The following is an 11,004-nucleotide window of genomic DNA, read 5'->3' as shown; positions in this document are numbered from 1 at the left end:
GTTTTATTTTATTTTATTTTTATTTTAGAGAGAGAGAGAACACAAGCAGGGAAGAGTGGCAGAGACAGAAAGAGAATCTCACAGAGAGATTCAGCATGGAGCCAGATGCAGGGCTTAATCCTACCACCCCGGGACCATGACCTGAGCCGAAATCAAGAGTCAGACACTTAACCGCCTAAGCCACCCAGGCACTCTTCTTCTTCTTATAAGGCTACCAATCCTATTGGATTATGGCCCCNCTCTGGGTAAACAGAGATTTACTTTAGACATTTTCTGACTGTTATTCTCAGGTACAAGTTTGAGTCAATATAGAACATTGGTTCAAATACATGCTAAACTTTGGTTAAAAAAAAAAAGTATTTGGGGCACCTGGGTGGTTCAGTTGGTTCAGTATCTGACTCTTGATTTCGACTCAGGTCACAATCCCAGGGTTATGGGATTGAGCCCCATGTCAGGCTCTGTGCTGAGCACGGAGCCTCCTTAAGATNATAACTGACCTCACTTACCATCAATTCCCTTTAGAACTAAAAGTCCTTAAATATGTGGATTAAATTACTATCTCTTTAATCAATGTTAATCAGTACTAATTACCTAAAGAACAAAAAAATACATCTAAAAGACTAGAATAAGGTTCATCCGATTTGTGAAACCAAAAAATTCAATTTAATTGCTGGTGTGATTAAAAGAAGTGTTTCATTTTTATTATGAAGGTTTTCCATCATATTTAGATGACATATAAAATAGCTTGATATATGCATATATATAAAACATGCTAAATAAATATAAAATATTACACTCTTAAAGTCTTTTGGTTTTTTTGAGCAATAAAATCTACCTCAAAGCCCTCCGATTTCAGTAAGTGCTCTACAGGGAACATGGCAAGGGCTTTGATTTCCATTTTTCACCATGGGAACTCAAAACATAGGGCTTTAAGTGATTTTCTTAAAGTCACAGAGCAAAATGGAGATAGAAGCAGAGAAACAGCATAGGCCCTTAGTTCCATTTTCTCTATGGGAAGTGATTAATGGCAGTAATTCAGCATCATTAAAGGTGATGTGGAAATGCATTATTTAAAATCTCAGCACCAAGGCAAACAAAATCGTAAGTGACCAGTTTTCACTTTCTAAAACAGCGAGTCTCTAAAAAATACAAAGAATCTATCTCCCTACTATCATTCAGCTTCATTTAGTCAAAATAAATGAGTCTGTTTTGAAAATTGTTTCCTAACGAATCTGATCTTATCTCACTTTCAGTTAAGCAGCAGGAACCTGAGTACCACTTCAAAGGCCCTTCCCTCCTTCAGTCTCTGAACAGCCTGATGTCAGTGGCACCTAAAACTTCGTGTGATTAACTCATCTAATATTAACAATTTCCTACTCCCCCGCCCCTCAAATTTCTGAATAAGCAGAATCGGTTCACCTCTCAAATAAGCCAGTAGTTCATCTCTTCCACTTTCAGGTCACTGAAGGAACTGACCCAGGATCCCCTGTGTCAATTCTTGTTACCCTAGGGTCGTGGTGGAAGAGCTCTAAGACAGTGCCAACCAAATGACATTCCCAGGATAATAACATCACCTGGGAACTTGTTAGAGATGCAGTATCTCAGGCCCTGCCCCAGAACTGCTGAATTAGAATCTGTACTTTAACAAGACCTCCAGATGATTTGTAAGAACGTTGAAGTTATAGACAGACGAATTAAAATGGAAAGAGAAGGCCACACCTATGGGATTATTGATGGCAATTTCTGCAAAGTCAAGCTGGCTTCTTTCCACTCACCCAGGGCACTTCTGTGCCACCTCGTCCATAGTCACTCAGTCTCAGCTTTAAGAACGCAAAGAGAATTCAGAGGACACTTACCGCGATGAGCACTGAGTAATGTATAGAAATGTTGAATCACTATATCGTACACCTGAAACTAACATAACACTGTATGTCAATTATACTTTCCATAGGAAAAATTTAAATTTCAAAATTAATAAATAACTTGTGTAAAAGAAAAAATACAAGCTGAAGCTTTTTCAATGATTTCAAAAGTCTCCACAGTGCTCTGTTTCTGAACCACTTACTTCCTCTTCTCCAACACAATTTCATAGTTTTGTTTTCTGTAGCTTGAATTATGGAATGATCATTTTATACCATAAAATGATACCAAAATACTGAGTATGTTTTTTCAAACTACACATACTCTCTCCTGTCCACTGCAAAACCGCTATTCTAGGAAATAAAGTTATAACGAGCTATAAAATCATGCATATTTTTGACCCACCGAACGACCTTGCTTATCTCCACACACTCCAAGGAGTCAACAGACAAAGCAGTTTCATAAAGATTTTCATAGTAGTTGTATTTTAATGGTGAAAAAAATTAGAATTAACCTAAGTACCCCAAAATAAGAAATGTTATTCAAAATAAGAAAATGGTAGCAGAAAGACCCATCCAAAATTATACCAAAATTCAAAGGTATTAGAGCCCTCTCATATTTTTCAAAGAATGTTAAGCACATGGATTATGTTCATATAAAATTATAGTATGTGAAAGACGTGGATCCACAGCGACCCCACTCCAATTACTACTATTCAGAACCATTCCTGTACATGTACAAACCAGAAGTAAATTTAAACTCATATAAATGCATCCTTGCATATTAATTTTTCTTATAAAGTTATATAAGTAACTAACAACAATTAAAATTTGTTTTAATGTTTATTTATTTTTGAGAGAGAGAGAGACAGAACACGAGCAGGAAAGGGGCAGGGAGAGAGTGAGACACAGAATCCGAAACAGGCTCCAGGCTGTCAGCTGTCAGCACAGAGCCCAACATGGGGCTTGGACTCACAGACTGTGAGATCATGACCTGAGCCGAAGTCGGTCGCTTAACTGACTGAGCCACCCAGGTGCCCCATGACTAATAATATCTTTTTAAAAGAAAAATAAGCAAAATAATGATTTTGTGCTTTACGAATCTAGTCTAAGCAAGCTACGAGTCAGAAAAATATAATTTATTTTTTAAAACTGTTACATCCCTTAAAAAAAACTGTTGCATCCTTTTAGGATTATCTTTCTTTTGACTCCTTCTATTCATACTGACCAACCAAGACTGTGGTGTAGTTTCCACTTTCTTGCTCCACCACATCTTCGTCAGACTTACTAATTAGCCTGGAATTCAAAATCTATCAGGACAAAAAACTAGAAAATGAATAATTGGTTGAAAACAGTAGGGTTTTTTTGTTGCTATTGTTGTTATTGTCATTAACTTTCTTAACTAATATTTTGCATTTTAATGACTACAAAGCATGTGTTGATTCAGTCCCAGCCAAAATTAAAATTTGCCTTTAATTTTTCAAAAGCTGCCCCAACCCTTTAAAAAAAGTGCTCTGGTTAGCGATGAATGAGGGTGCCTGGTTCACTTGGGTGGGTAGAGGATCCGACTCTTGAACTCAGTCATGAGTTCAAGCCCCATGTTGGGGGTAGCGATCATTTAACTAAAGAAATGAATGAGAGGAAAGCAACATAATTTATTACTTATTTTCTCAAGGGGTCAGCGCTGGGGACAGATCTTGGTTTAGAGCTAACAAAACCACATCAATTCCTTCTTTATACCACTTCAAGGTCTCCACAGAAGAAAAAGTTTAGCTACATCAGACTCCTTCATGACACTGCAAATAAAGCAAGCTAGCGCCCATACGGTCTCTATCTATACAAACTAATGCTTAATGCTACGTGCGAAATTCAAGGCACAAGTATAATGTGACTGATTTTTTAACAAATATTTCAGAACATGTATACCCAGAAAAATGGTATCCTGTAAAAACCATCATTATTGAGACTATACGCTGATTCAAGAGATTTCCCAGTTTCCTATGCTATAATCTTCATTTTTTTCAGAGTGAACTTGAATTTTCAGAACCGTCAAGTCATTCAGCTTCAAGTCTGATGGGAAAAATATGTAAAACCAGTTTCGATGAGTCATGACAATAAATATCACCTCTTCTTCCCTTGAACTGCCACATAACATGCATATTCATGCACTCCTACGATGTTCTAACTTTGTATTGCAATTATTTGTAGACCTCTTATTTATATTAACAAATATCTACTACATGTTAGCTTTAAAAATATTAACGCATGTAATAATCCTCTGAGGATCATTAACCCTATGAGGTAAGTAGTACTATGATTATCACCATTTCCCTTTTCACAGATAAGGAGCCTGAGATACAGAAAGTTTAAGTAACTTGCCGAAGGTAAAACAGCTAGTTTAAGGTCAGAGGTTTAAGGTCAGAGTTGGGATGCATACCAGGAGTCTGGCTGAAAGATCTATGCTGTCTCTCTCTTACATCAGAGGGAATGAATTAATACATTGGTCTTACGATGATTCCAAAAGCACAGATCTCAAAAAGGGAGGGAGCCTGCTTGGCCTCAGGGCTGGAGGCAAACACTGAGGGGGAGAAGGGGCTGAAGGGATGAGGCCGGTTGAAGAGAGCCCAAAAACAGTTAACCCAGGCTTCTCCTTCACTTAGGCAAATGACATCCTCCGATTAGTCTTGCAACTTCAATTTCACGTTGTCAACCAGAATCAGCACTTGATTTACTGGCCTATGAAATGTCCATTTGGTGGTGTGGGGGATGCACCTTTAATCCTAGGCTGCCTTTCAGGCTTGCTCTGTCATTAATAGATAGTACTCAGAAAATCCAAAATCATTCTGGTGACCTAAATTATCATGAAGATAAACGCAGCACCAACACACATATCCAATTGTATTCAAAAACTCACTGTAAAGTAAGTACTCATTTCTCATTCTGTTGAGTTCTTTGCTACAATGCTCCCCTCTGTTGCAACTGGTAAACTGGAATTTGATTTCATCACTGCTCCTTCCCCCATTTCTCCAGCTCAATGGTTTGATAGGCACATTATTCCCAGTCATCCCTTCAGTCTCAAAGGACAAAAAGATAATTATCCTTTTATCCAAAACCATATATGTCAAATGACTTCATTATGTGCCCTTGTAGCTAAAGAATATAATAGCATTTCTGCTTCTAAACCTGCCATCAGATAGGTAGCAAACAAAGTCAGGGATGTACAGAAGAATGCTACTTATGGAAATAAGCTATTTCTGCCAACTAATTATTTTAAATATTTCAAACTGGTTTTCCTCTTATCACCATCAAATAATCCCACTGGGCATTTAGGACTTTCCCAATGGCTGTCTACATTGAGGGTAAGAAGGGAAGAACGGTGAGAGTTCATGTGTACCTTAGTGAAAAGAAACTATGCATAGAAAACCAAGAAGAATAAACTAAACTCCACTAAAAGATGGGTGCCTGGGTGATTCAGTTGGTTAAGTGTCCAACTCTTGATCTCAGCTCAGGTCATAAACTCACAGTTCAGGTTCGAGCCCCATGTCAGGCTCTGCAATGGTGCAGAGCCTGCTCAGATTCTATCTCTCCCTCCCTCTGCTCCTCCCCTGCTGGTTCTTTCTCTCTCTCTCTCTCAAAATAAATAAATAAACTTTTAAAAAAAGCTACACAAAAATAAAATAAAACCTATTTACATTAACAAAAGCACTTAGGATACAGAATGAACATAAGAAAAATATGTAAAATCAGTAGCTTTCTTATGCAACAGAAAAATATGGTGGAAAAAGAAAATCCCATTTACGATAGAAACAAAAAAAACTGACATACACATTCATACACACAATGATTAGAAGTAAACTTTTAAAAAATGTGCAAGACCTATAAAAAGAAAACTACAAAACTTTATTGATAGATACAAATTTTAAAAATTAGGGGCGCCTGTCGGTTGGGTGTCCGACTTCGGCTCAGGTCATGATCAGACAGCCTGGAGCCTGCTTCAGATTCTGTGTCTCCCTCTCTCTCTGAACCTCCCCTGCTCACTATCTCTCTCTCTCAAAATAAAGACATAAAAATTTTCTTTAAAAATTAAGAAATGGAGGGATGTATCAGGTTTTTTGATGGGAAGACTACATTCTTTAAAGATGACAATTCCTCCTTAATTTATTAATGAGTTTCACGTAGTCCCAATGGGATTTCAAAAAGTTAACGAAATTATTCTAGATTTCGTTTCAAGGAAGCAACGAGTAAGAATAGCAAATAATTGGGGCACTTGGCTGGCTCAGTCAGTGGAGCATGTGACTCTTGATCTCGGGGTTGTGAGTTTGAGCCCCACACTGGGTGTGGAAATTACTTAAAAATAAAATCTTTTGAAAAAAAAGAATACCAAATAATTGTTTAAATGTATTAAACATTATCATACTATAGTGGTAGTAATACAAGAACAATAGATCTGTTGATCCAAATAGTTGGGAAACAATAACTGCTATACATTAAATTTTAATATATGGCAAAGTAGGCTAGGAAGCTGATGGCAAATGGAAGTTCTATTTATAAATTATATTGTGACAATTGTTAGCTATCTTGATACAAAATCAAATTAGATCCTTTCCCCACATCAAAATGAAATTCCAAATGTAATTAAAGAGTAAACTAACCAAACTATAAATTGAAAACAAAAACTGAAGAAGTTTTAATGACATCTCTGGAGGAGAAAGAACTTTCTAAGTTGGGAAGCAAAGGAAGAAATTACACACAAAGAAAACGAGTGACAGATTCAACTACTAAAAATGTTAACTTTCTTTGTGTATCAGAGAAAAGTGACGGCAAACACCAGACTGAGAAAAGGTACTTGCAACACATCGAGGATTTGTATATAAAAATTCATAATGTGTTAAGAAAAATAGAAAGATCCACATGGCAAGGTACACAAAGAGCCAATTTATGAACAAGGAAATACAACAGCTTACCAACCATAGAGAAGACACTCAGTCACTAATCAAAGAAATATGAAATAAAGAGTAAGACACCAAGTTTCAAGGAAAATTTTTGTTAACAAGAATACCCATTTCTAAGGAGAGGATGGTGAAATGGACACTCTCATGCATTCCTGGTGAGCATATATATAAACTGGCATAACCATTTAAAAAAATATTTGGTGATCACGTATATATCAAAAATCCTAAGCTGCTAATGTTTTCTGACCTAGAAATTGAGTATCTTAAAATTCATTATAAGGAAGTAATCATAAATACAAGGAAAACTTTATGGATTGAAACATGAATCATGACGACGTAACAGCAAGAAAAATGGAATGAGTCAAATGTATAAAAATAGATGACTGGTTTAGGAAAATATACTACATTCACTGGCTGAACTATCATGCAGCCATTAAAAATAATGTCTTAAAATCATTGGTAAGAATATTACATATGAATGGGGTTTTTTCATGTTAAATGGAAAATGCAGTAGAATACAATATTGTAAGAGCACATGTGTGTTAACAAAGCAATTTATTTGATTAAAATAAGGAAGAAAATGCACTTAATTTTCAACAAAGGTCCCTAGCTTTAAAAAGTATAGATGATTTCTCTCATTTCCATGCTCTACATTTTTCAAATTTTCTATAAAATGAATAGGTATTAGGATCTATTTTTAATAGACACATTATACAAAAGGCTAGAAAATATTATTTATTGAAAATAACCAAAAGGAAAACTCACTTAAAAGGAAGGTGAGCAATTCTATAAATGGAAAACACCTTCAGCACTTTATAAGATTCATTTTTCCAAAACCGAACAGAGGAAAGGCCATAACTAAAGGCCTTGGCTGGGGGCTCAGAACCAGGGAAAGGAGCAAACGTAGCTTGAAAGTATAGTTTAAAGTACAGTTTGAAAGGTACACGTAATGTGTTATTTCTACAATAAAAATACAGAAACTAAAACTCAACCAAACCTTCTTGGATAATGGGAAAAAAACAAAAGATAGAATGAGAAACTATTTTGAGTGAACTCTACAATCAATTCATGTTTGTTAGCTAGATCTTGTTCATCGGCATATGATACCATTTACATGGTTATTTCTAGTGCATATCATAAGCATACAGGTTTTGGTTTGAAATGAGTACATGGTTTATTTCAAGATAAAATTTGATTATTGTTACTATAGCATAGTACTAAAATGGGGACATGAAATTTTTATGTTTATCAAAAGGGACCCTTGGCTCAAAAAGATTGAGAAACGCTCATAAAAGACAATGTACCTTTCTGTCTTCCCTCTATAGCTCGGCCTGGCAATCACACTCTAAGACTTTGGGGCCCCAGTGTGCCCATCAAAAGACATGCTAGGGGACTCCCAATTTGCCTACTTTATTCTGCTACTTCATAGGGAGGTTTGCATGGAGAACTAAGAGTCATAAAAACTGCATTTATGCAAGATTCGCTTTGGGTGAAAACTTAAATGTTTGAGAATTTCCCACCCTTCCTAAATTAATTCTTGATGTGGCCCTGGTGTACATGGGCAAAAGGCTAAAGTTAGCCTCTCTTTTGCAAATTTTACCAACAGCTCTTCTGCATAGCTATTTAACAGGTATGGAGACCAAGACCCAGAGAAGTTGAGTGACTTCCCCCAGAGTCCACACCCCAGCCTCCTGATTATCAGTCCAAAGCTCTTTGCAGTAAAGTCTATTTGCTATAGCAATCCACTTGTTAATTCAAAAATATCTACTGCGACAATAAACTATTAAAAAAAAAATATCTACTGCGTGTCTGTTACGTGCCTCATAATGTGCCTCATAATGGCTATTATGTGCTAGGTTGTGTTCCTGGTGCGGGAGACAATGTCCCTGCCTTCACTCAGCTTCCATTTTTGCTGGGGAACACAGCAATACAGAAGTAAACAAGCAAATGTCAGATAGTTCAAAGATTCTTGAAGAAAAATAAAGTGACAGAGTACAACAGGCACAGGGAGAAGGTACTTAATTTAGAGAGGGTGGTCAAGGAAGTGGTCGCTGAAGCAAAAGGCAGAAGTAACAAGCTGTAGGGGCGCCTGGGTGGCTCAGTCGATTGAGCATTCAACTTTTGATTTCAGGTCAAGTCATGATCTCAGGGTCGTGGGATCAAGCCCCGCATTAGGCTCCGTGCTGAGTGCGGAGCCTGCATAAGATTCACTTTCTCTTCCTCTGCCCCTGTCCCCTACTCTCTCTCTCTCTCTCAAATAAAAAAAAAAGTAACAAACCGTGAAGATCCTAAGAGGAGAGCATAGTTGGCAGGTGTGAGAAACAAGAAAGGAGCCAGTGTGGCCAAGTCTTAGGTGCATCTTGCCACACACTTTATCATCTTACTCCTGTCCAGGCTTCTANNAAGCCCCCTTCATTTGCCCACTCATTCCTTCACATTCTTTTGATAAGAAAAGAGCCTAAGAATAGTCGTTGCCCTTCACTGACTTACCTACCCCAGTTTCCACTGGGGAAAAACAATAATGTAAGCATATTATAACGATCTGTGCCCAAAACTAGTATCAAAAAGACAATAAATACCAAGTGCTGGCAAGGATGTGGAAAGAAGGGAACCCTCCTGCATTGTTGGTGGGAATGTAAATTGGTGCAGCCACTATGGGAAACAGTATGGAGGTTCCTGAAAAACATTGGAATAGAAATACCATGATCCAGTAATTCCACTACTGGGTATTTACCCAAAGAAAACAAAAACACTAATTGGGAAAAAATATATGCACTCAATGTTTATAGCATTATTTACAATAATGGCTATTTACAATAGCCAAGATATGCAAGCAACCCAAGTATCCCTCAACAGATGAATGGGTAAAGAAGAGGTGGTATATATATAGAATGGAGTATTACCCAGCCATAAGGAGAATGAAATCTTGCCATTTGTGACAACATGGATGGACCTAGAGGGTATTATGGTAATGAAATAAGTCAGGCAGAGAAAGACAAATACCATATGATTTCATTTATATGCAGAATCCAAAAAGTGAGATCAACATAGTCTTAAATACAAAGAACAAACTGGTGGTTGCCAGAGGGGAGAGGGATGGGGGGATGAGCAAAATAGGTAGAAGGGATAAAGAGGTACAAATTTCCAGTTAGAAAATAAATAAGTCACAGAGATGAAAAGCACAGCACAGGGAATATATCGTAATAACGTTGTGTGGTGACAGCTGGTGACCACGTATCGTGGTGAGCATTTTGTAGTGCATGGAATTGTCAGGTCACTATGCTCTACACCTGAAACTAATAATAACATTGTATGTCAACTACATCTCAAAAAGAAAAAAGAAAACAAAAGATCTGAGCCCAAGAGCTTTGCCTGCTTCCATGTATTTCTCTTCAAGCCTTTAGAATCTATGTATTTAGCATGGCCTGTGAGTTACCACACGCATGGCTCAACCACGGAAGAAACAACAAACAGCGAAAATCATCTAACAACCGCCTCAGTGTGATCTTTCTTCACTGACCCAGAAAGTACTTCACAATCCTGCAGTGTCTCATTAGGTATCAAAATTACTACCAAGCCCCTTTCTTCATTTTGTTTTGGACTAGAACCTACTACGCAGTGTAGGTGTTTTCATGGGCGCTTTTATTCTGCAGACAAAAAAGTGATGGAGCTAGGTCCTTCCTTAGAAATGCCCCAGGAGTTTTGAAAGAACTCGAGTGACAACAAATACAATAATAATAATAGCTTACTCTTCCTGAGCATCTATGATGTGTCAGGCCCAGTCCTAAATGCTTCACTGGCATTATCACATTTGATCCTCCCTATCCAAGGAGGCAGGTAGTATTATTATACCCATTTTATGGACAAGAAAACTGAGGCGCTGAGAGGTTAACTTGCCAGGTCACAAGCCTACCATCAGACTAGCACAGGATTGTTAGATCCTGACCCTGACCCTGGAGCCCTGGAGCCAAGACGAAGGTGCATCTGATTCAAAATGGGCGTTAGGCTAAGGCATGCTTAGGTAAAGGGCAAAGCTGAATCATAACAAGGGTGTTTTCCCTCCATGCCCTTTACCACTCCTGTGAGCCCTCACTTTTTATCAAGAAGGGTCCTGCTTCTGGAACCTCCTGCCCACACACACAGCTCCTCTAAAGGAAGCTGAGCAGATCCAGAGAGGCAGCTTTCCTTACAAA

The 11,004-nt window shown here is 37.7% G+C and overlaps 1 protein-coding gene across 1 annotated transcript in view; it reads right to left on the bottom strand.

Moving 5' to 3' along the window:
• SH2D1A (SH2 domain containing 1A) overlaps nucleotides 1–11,004 on the bottom strand; it is a 22,059-nt gene that overhangs the window by 7,991 nt on the left and 3,064 nt on the right. The gene's annotated exons all lie outside the window — the stretch shown is intronic.

The sequence above is a fragment of the Crocuta crocuta genome, unplaced genomic scaffold (genome assembly GCF_008692635.1).
Source record: "Crocuta crocuta isolate KB4526 unplaced genomic scaffold, BGI_CrCroc_1.0 scaffold482, whole genome shotgun sequence".
Lineage (NCBI taxonomy): Eukaryota > Metazoa > Chordata > Mammalia > Carnivora > Hyaenidae > Crocuta > Crocuta crocuta.
The sequence above is the reverse complement of the archived record's forward strand: the minus strand, read 5'-3'. Positions and strand labels throughout refer to the sequence as shown.